The sequence below is a fragment of the Miniopterus natalensis genome, chromosome 1 (assembly GCF_054644295.1).
Source record: "Miniopterus natalensis isolate mMinNat1 chromosome 1, mMinNat1.hap1, whole genome shotgun sequence".
NCBI lineage: Eukaryota > Metazoa > Chordata > Mammalia > Chiroptera > Miniopteridae > Miniopterus > Miniopterus natalensis.
In genome coordinates, this window is record NC_142081.1 from 121107519 (window position 1) to 121117049 (window position 9531).

Here is a 9531-nt window from a genome sequence, read left to right on the forward strand (position 1 = left end):
CTTCTTCCTCTGTCTACAGCTTCTCAGAACCTTGCACTGTCCTCCAGTTTTCTCTCAAGATTCAGTGTCTATCCCTGTATCTTTATTTCATGACACCAGGTAGTCAATAATATTGGCAGTAGGAGGAAGTCTGTGAAGGTCACAAAGAGAAAAAAAGTCCTTCCTTAGGTACCCCACAAAGTTGTTTTTGTTTTGTTTTGTATAATGTAAGGATTAAATGTGAATAGATGTTAACAGTGCTTTATAAATAGTAGCTAATTTTATTGTGTTTATACAAGTATCATATAGATGTAAGCTTTTTTATCATTGTTATTACTTTCATGAGGTTAAAAAAAAAATACTCTGGGAATTCCTGTTGCATTATCTGGAATCTCTTCTCAATCTGCCCACATTCTAGAAACACATATCACAAAACAGTTGGCATAAGCTTGGACAGAATAGAGTTGATTCACCATTTATTTGTTTAGTTTGTAAAATACATATTAGAATGTCAAAAATGTTTTCTTTAAGTGGTATCATTGGCAAAGGTATACCTAGGGCAATTTATCTAGCTTCCAAAGAATTTCTACTCAGACCACAGAAAACTCTCAATGGATGAGGAATGGCATATTAGAATTAGTAGGTTTGGCAATTCACTTATTGGAAGCATATCTGCATATTCATTTTAAAATTCACACTGCAAGATTGAGAAAATAAGGTTCTTGTGAATAAAGTTCCTGTGCTCTTGGAAATTTTTTTAATCTGTATCAATTAATATTCTTCTTGCTCCTTTACAACAAGAATTCATGATGAAGAAAAATGCTACTGTGCTGTTTCCTCATTTCCAACAAATCCTCTCCATGCAGCCATTAGCCAGGCCACGATAGACGAAAGGTCCCACATCAGAACTTCAGAAATCCTGACTAAGTATTTTCCTTAGAGGATCCACAATCATCAACATAAATTAGTATAAAAAAGACTGAGAAATGTCTTTATAAAAAAGTTCTCCAGCTTGTGGACTGAAACCCCCTGGGTGTTTACCTGGGCAGAAGAATTTCTCACTTCATTTCTTGTTTAGCCTAAGAGTGGTCAGTAGAGAATTTTCTATTTTTGTGGAACTTCAGCAAATGCCTTATTATTCCCTCTGTAACTGAAACAGAAGAATGGAGCTGAATGACAAAGAAGGGGAAAATAACATCAGTATTTTATATGCTAACAATGGCTTTCAAACAGGTCTGAATACAGCCTGTTTCCATATTAAGAAAATTCAGAAACCCAGCAAAGATACACAGATGACTCCTCACAAAGAACATTCATTGTTCTTTTTGACTGTGCAGTATTTGAACCTCCTTCCTGAGGTTGACGGCCTGAAAACTCCATGAATGTGCCAGACACTTGCTTTTCCAGGCTCCCTTGCAGCCAGTGTTCCGGCAGGTAGCATCGCTCCCACCCTCAGACACTAACCCAGAACAGACAGCAGGAAGAGCGCAGCATGCTCCTTCTCTAAGGTCAGTGGCAGCTTTGTTTCAGGAATAAGTCCATTGGCCCAAACTGTCAGGTGGATTCCCCCAGAAGCACACATTGAGATGAAGATTTAAAGACAAATAGTTTATTTAGGCTGTGCTCTCAGGAAGCACCCGTCAGGAAGTTGGAGAAGAGATGAAAGCCAAACAGGATGCCTCAGTGAACAGGTTACCCTGTGAACACCTGAGGTTCAGTCATGCTACAGAACAAGTCTGAGTTATCCCTACTAGGGGGTGAGAAATCTGAAATACTGATTCTCTCTTATGAACTGACTGTATCCCCCCAGTGAATTCAACAAAATTAATATGTTGAAGCCCTAATTCCCAGCGTGGCTGTATTTGGAGTAAGGAAGTAATTAAGGTTAAATGAGCTCATAAGGATAGGGTCCTGATCTGATAGGATTAGTGTGCTTCTAAGAAGAGACACCAGAGAGCTCTCTCTCTTTCTCTCTCCCTTTTCCCCTCTTTCTCTCCATGCACACTCAGAGGAAAGGCCATGTGAAAGCACTACAAGAAGGAGGCTGTCTTCAATTCAAGAAGAGAGGCCTCACCAGGAACTGAATCAGGTTCAAACTTGATCTTGAACATCCCAACCTCCAAAACTGTGTGCAAAAATTTCTGTTAAGTCACTCACTCTAGTATTTTGTTGTGGCAGCCTGAGCTGACAGAGACATCTTTCCATTCTCTTTTGTCCTGAGGTCATTAACACTCTGTGACATCCAACCTGCCCCCACCCAGGGTGGGTGGAGCATTGCTAGAAGCAGTCCTCATGTGGAGAATCACAAGTACTTTCAGAAAGATAAGGGAAGGAGCAGTGGGTGCCAAGAGGTTTTAGTGGGGTATTGAAGGAGTCTGCTGCAATGGCAAGCATAAAACAATGACATAATGTTTTATGGCAGCAGAAGAGATTTTTCACCAGATCTGCTCTGCTCCATTCTTTTCCCAGGTGCTTAGCCTTGCACCAAGGTCTCCTGCCCTCCCAAGGATTCAAAAAGCTACCTCTTAATAAATTACTTTTCTGCTTAAACCGATCAGTTCCATATCTGCTGCTTGTAATTAAGAATGATCACAGTACATCCCAAGTTAAATCTAGACATGAAAACAAGAATTTATCAGTGTTATCTGCATTATACTGTCCAAAATTACAAAAGGAAAGGTAAATAATTCATGACTGAAACAAGGCAAATTAGCAGATGACTCTAAAGAGAAGCTTCTTGCAAAATAAAATTATAATATCTGCCCCAAATATGCATCCAAAGCCTTAACACTTTGTTTACCATGTCGCCCAGCAAATCTGTTTCTAACTAATTTCCCTAAGTAAATAACTGAACAAGAGTCTAAAGATGAATTATTTGCATAAACTTTTTCAAATAATTATATATAACAGCAAAAAATTATAAACAAATCAAAAATCAAGAAAATATTTAAATAAATGACTACACCTGTAGTGGAGTACATCACAGCGATTAAGAGTGACATTGCAGAAGTATGTTTTTAATATGAAAAAATATTCATGGTATAAGTAAAAAAACAAGTTAGAGAACTCTATATTTAGTGCAATTCCATTTTTGTAAGAAGAAAGGCATATAAATCTTAGAGAATATTCTGAAAGGATATATACCAATATATTAATCAAAGTTATATATGGGTAGTAGAACAAAGATGATTTTTATTTTCACATTATATTTAGATATATTTATGACTCTTCTACAATAAGCATTAATCAATCACCAAAATTTTTATGTGATAATATCTGCTCTACCTAACTTACAGAGATATGATAGTAAAGGAAAGTGTGATTGTCATTAAAAATTTCATAAACATGCAGTGAAAGTAAACTTTCTTAGGAGAAGATGCATGAGACTCTTCAAAACAATTTAACATATAATTTCACAATGCTTTACTAGGGCTGCTACGATTAATATCAGTAAGCACAAAAATAATGCTAAGATTATGCAAGAACAATTAGCCATCAAGTGCAAATCAATATGGTTAATTCACTCTGTACTAAAAGTACAAACCTAAGATTGTCTTTAGCATCAGTTGCAGCAAGATGTCCTGGAATAAAACCAATTACAAGAGATCAAAAAGTTCTGGCCAATAAAACAGGAACTGGATAATAAAAAATATATATTATTAAAGAAGTGGGTATTACTGGTATCATAATTGCTCTTAGCACTTTTAAAATCTAAGGAGACAGAATTAAACAAGTATCTCTGGCAGAAGAATTAAATTAAATGTGAAAATCAAACACTATTAAATTAAATTCTGTTGTCCTGGCAACTCTAATGCTTTGATAAATAAGTTATTCGACATTTTAACAGAACTTGGAATTTATCATGTGTGAGTGAAAATTCAGAAGTTATTCCTGCTATGTACTTGTCATATGGCCAAAAGATTTCTATCTCAAAAATAAGGTATAGTCATGCATTTAGCCCCCAGGAACTAAGAGGTACCAGCGAAGTAGCAACTATAGATTGCTCCCCACTATTTCCTACCCCCTTGGGTGTGAGCCCCTTGCTCCCATAGCCTGCACTGGATGTTCCCTCCAGATCTGCTCTTCTCCCTTCTCCACCCTGCTTCATTCTGGAAGCTTGACCTGCATGGACTACATCTTGGGTGCCCATGGCCTTGGGCTTCCAGTTGAGTGTAGCCTTGCAGGAGATCAGAGGGTGGAAGAAGGGTAAGGCCAAGGACGTTGTTCCCTCTGGCTCCCTCTATGAGGCTGGGACTGGACAGCAACCCTCTTCCCACAGGCTATCTGTACCTAAGGTTCCTCTCTCTCTAGGTTTTGGAGACCATTCACCAACCCAGCCCAGCCTTCAGATGTAAGGGTGCTAAGGCTCTGCTGTTACTAGCCACAGTGCATTACACTTTTGTGGATTCTCTATACCCCTCCCACCTTTGTAAATAGTCACTTTGTAAAACTCTCCTCAAATTACTGCTTCCTGCTGGAACCCTGATTGATCACGTGCCTCAGGGAAAGCTAGCCCCAGTTCCAATTCCAAGATGCACCATGCTTTGTTTAAGCCAATCAGCACTTTCTATTCCACTGATTAAGGAATAGAGAGAAGCGGTGTGATCCAATAAGTGTGAATCTGAGCATTCTGGCTTGAATTCTAGTCTCTTTTACAATAAATAATATTGACCCCATGGAACCCAGCACCTCAGTGGTTAACTCAAGAACAATTTAGCCCAACCAGCGTGCCTCAGCGGTTGAGCATCGACCTAGGATCCAGATCACAGTTCGATTCCCGGTCGGGGTACATGCCTGGGTTGCAGGCTCGATCCCCAGTAGGGGGCATGCAAGAGGCAGCCGATCAATGACTCTCTCATCATTGATGTTTCTGTCTCTCTCTCTCCCTCTCCCTTCCTCTCTCTGAAATCAATAAAGATATATTTTTAAAATAAGATAAAATAAAATAAAGATATATTTTGAAAAAGAAAAATTTATTTCTTGTTCACGTCATGTGCAATTAGGATCAGCACAAGGTGGGAGGGGCCCACTCCACAAGGTCATCTCAGACTCAGGTTGCTTACATCCAATGGCTCCACTCTTCCCTAGGGTTCTTGCTGCAGATATGGAAAGGGCAGAAACAGGGATTGGGCATGGAAGTTACATGCATCACCTCCATCACATTCCATCGCCAGAACTCAGTCACTCGGCTCCACCTAACTGCAGAGGTCTAAGAAGTGTGGTCCAATGTGGTGAACCACTAGCCAGCCTCTACTTCCCCCCTCCAGCATGGGGTAGCTGCATCAGTTAGAACTGCATTTAGCAGCATGTAACCAAAACTGAACCACAGTGGCTTACCAAATAGGGCTTTTTATGTAACGGAATCTGGGGATAGGCATGTCAGAGCTGCTCCAGGAACCAGGCCTCTCTAGTTCTCTGCAATCCTTAAATGGCTTATAGTCTCTTGGTTGCAACATAGCTTTAGGCATTCTGTCCAAAGTCCAGGAAAGAAGAAGAGAAAAGGTCAAGTGCAAAGGACAGAAGGAACACATCTGGAGGTCCCTTTTAGCAGGCTCTCTCATTCATGGCCATGCTATCAGTAAGGAAGCCTGGAGTAGGGTTACCAGAAAAAATACAGCATGTTTATGTGAATGTGAATTTCAGATAAAAATAATTTTTCCTGAAACTATGTATGTCCCCTACTGGGCATCCTGTTTTGGTTTGTTTTTGCTAAATCTGGAAAGTTTAAGCCTGAGGAGATGTGGGGGGTTTTTTCAACCTAATAACATATTTTATTGAAATGCTTAAAAATTCTTTTCTGGAATATTGGAATACACAAATAAACCTTAATGGGGGTAAGAGACAATTTTTGTACCTTTGTATTTCTTTTTTGTCATAAATGTATCATTTATTCCTTTTTGTTGTTAAATAGTATTCCACCGTCAGATTTATATAAATCTTATATCAGATTTATCTCTAAGGATTTCTTTCTTTTTTTTTAATGTTAACTTTTGAATGAAGCATATTTTTTTATTTTTTTATCTATATTGTTGAAAGTATTACAGATGCCCTCTTTTTTCCCCATTGACCCCTTCCAACCCACACCCCCCCCAACCCCAGTGAAGCATATATTTTTTAAAAGAATTATTCACCTCGAATTCATCTCTCTTCACTGATAAGCATACATGCAAGCATTATAGCAACTTTTATCAGTGCTTGAGAGAGGAAGTCCCTTTCAAACCAGCCATAAGCTCTTGGGAAAATGTATCTATTTCCCAATGTGTCACACATTCAGTCTGGTTACACAATGTTGGCAGCATGGGGATCATTTAGGACAGCAGTTTTCAAGGACTGGTACATGATAGAAGTTTTACTGGCTCACAGTAAAATGTAAAAAATAAGAACAATGTAGCAAATTTATCAAAAAGCTAGTGCATTTAGTTTAAAGGACTGTATTACTGTAGTTTTTACATCAAAATGTCATTTCTCCTGGGAAATGACTGTGTTCATAGGTGGTAACATTATTAGAGCAAAACGGATGTTAACCATCCTTTTTTTTTTTTTTTTTTAAATATATCTTTACTGATTTTAGAGAGAGGAAGGGAGAGGAAGGTAGAGAGAAACATCAATGATGAGAGAGTCATTGATTGGCTGCCTCCTGCAAGTCCCTTGCTGGGGGTCGAGCCCACAACCCGGGCCTGTGCCCCACCCAACCAGGAATCGAACCGCGATCTCCTGGATCCTAGGTCTATGCTCACCCGCTGAGCCACACTGGCTGGGCTTAACCATCCTCTTTTAAGTAGCTCATGTTCTTTGAAACTCTTTCTGATGTATGAACTCCAGAAATCAGCCCAAATCTTTTATCAGATTTATTTCTAAGTATTTTTCTTTTTAGTTACTTTAATTTTTTATTCTTTTATTTTTCGATTATAATTTACAATCAGTATTATTCTGTATTAGTTTCAGATATAAGCATAGTGGTTAGACAATCATGTACCTTATCCCCTGATATTTCAAGTACCCACCTGGCCCCATACACAGTTATTGTATTGGCTCTATTCCCTGTGCTGTAATTTACATCTCTGTGACTATTCTATAATTACCAATTTGTACTTCTTAATCCCTTCACTTTTTTCATTATGTTGAGTGACATAAGTCAGACAAAGACAAATACCATATGATTTCACTTATATGTGGAATCTAAAGAACAAAATAAATAAAATAGAATCAGACTCATAGATACAGGGAACAGACTGATAGTTGACAGAGTGGAGGGGGTTTGGGGGGCTGGGTAAAAAAGGGGAGAGATGTGTATATTTTGATGGCCACAGTGCCTTTCTGAAAAGAGTCAAGGTTCTGGTGATAAAGAAGAAGGGAAAATAGACATGGGGCATGACCCAATATTTGCCAGGAGTACAAAATCAGAGTTCTGTCAGGTGTGGCTTCCAGGAAAGTTTTGTTTTTTCTCCTCCTCATACAAGTGGGCAGACTTGATGTTTTCCTTAACTGTAGATGTCAGCGTTGGAGGCCCACAGCCATGTTGAGAGCACGAGATGGCAAATATGAGGACAGAGACCTACAGGTCAAAGATGGGGGAGCAGAAAGATGGAAACACTCTGGGTCCTGAAGGGATTGTGGCACTGCTGTGCCAACCTGATGGCCTGCCCCAGCTCAGATTTCTTAGGACACACAACAAACTGCCAACTCTGGAAGCTGTTGCTATGTGGCTCATGTTTTATTTCTTTCCTCTCTATTTCTCTCCTTCTCCCTCTATTTTTTCTTTTCTTTTTTTAATAGAACACATTTTCAACTGGTACATCTCTTTCCTTGCACTCCATGATTATGGAGCCAGGCACGCGCTGTGCCTCTTGGTCAGGATGAGAGAAACAATGTGAGAATTAAACCAAGACCCAAAAGAGGTTACAGCTGATGGAATGTCTCAGAACAAAGCCAGACAAATGAGGCAAAGTTGACTCTAAAGCCCCCCCATACCTCTAGTTACATGATCCAACAGATGTCTTTATTGTTTAAGATCATTGGAGTTGGACTTTCTTTTCTTTGTAGGAAAAACATCCTGATAAAACCAGATTCTTCAGCACAATACATACACTCCTAATGGATTTGACAGTGTTGATCTCATTACACCAAGACACGGAAATAAAATTAACATTAGGTGATATAACATGGCAGGCATTTTTAAGTAGGAATATGTAAAATTTTTTAAAAAACAAAAGTTCAAAGTAAAAATTATACAATTAAATGTCTTTGTCAAGCATGTTTTTACCTATTACTCTATGTGTTTTGTAAGGCCTGTAAATTGATTAAAAATTTTTGTATTAATTATTCCCACTGGTTTCATAGTCATGCACTGAAGTGCTGCATTTTTAAGTTTCAATAATTGGACTCTAGAGACTTACAGAGAGGAATAACATACGTTAAGATGTCATATTCAATTCTCAACATGTGACTGTCATTATCTTCCAACTCAATAATGCTTATAAATGTACAAGCTATGTATGAGCTACTGTAAGCCTTTAAAATCCTGTAGCTTGACATTTATAGCTATTCTAGCCAGCAGGAGCTCATTTTAGCTGGTTGCACTGATTGTTTCAAGTGTGCCCTCTAGGTTCTTTGAAAACACTGTAATATATTGTGGGCAGGAGGGGGAAACAACCACAAAACCATGATCCATATCCTCAGTAAGGTTTTCTGTGACACGAGCTGTGTGTCCCAGACTGAGTGGGAATAAAGACCACAAGGGGAAGTGGGTGCTAGACTGTCTCAAGTCTACGTCTGTGCAAAGTGATTTCATCATTCTTATCAATGGCCTGTAAGAAGAGAGTCCTGGAATGAAAAGATGGTCATAATAGTTATTTTACTGAGTTGAACTGATGTACCGTCAAAGCCTTTGATCCAGTCTGATCTGAACTGGGCCCTTTAAACATCCTGCTTCCCTGATGAGAATAGCCAGCTAGCCATGGTCTCCTCTCACAGGGCGATGCCAACCCCAGTTACAGCACTTCAAAGCTTGACCCAGTCCTTTTGTTCAGGTAAAATTTTGTTGTGTCAAATGTTTGTTATGTTAACTAAGTTGGCCATTGCCAAGGGAGCTCTTTTTGCTAAAGAGGGATTCTCTACTAATGATTATTGTATTGACCAAAACAGACCAGTGGCCAAGGCTTCATTCATTCCCCCATGAGAGTTGGGGAAACAGAATTTCTCACTGATGCTTAGGTCAGAAACCTTTCAAAAATGACTTTTCAAGTTACCATCAAGTGTAGTTGCTTTTATGTAAGATTATTCATGGTAGTAAATACATTTTATTGTTTTATTTTTATTTTATTTTTTATTGTTCAAAATATTACAGATGTCCCTTTTTCTCCCCATTGACCCCTTCCACCCTGGCCCACCCCCCTCCTCAGTCCCTCACCAAACCATTGTCTGTGTCCTTGGATTACACATATATGCATATCAATTCTTTGGTTAATCTCTCCTCCCACACCCACCCACCCAGTAAATACATTTTGGTATTAAATTATTCAATTCTCTCTCTTTCTTTCTCTCCCTCTACCC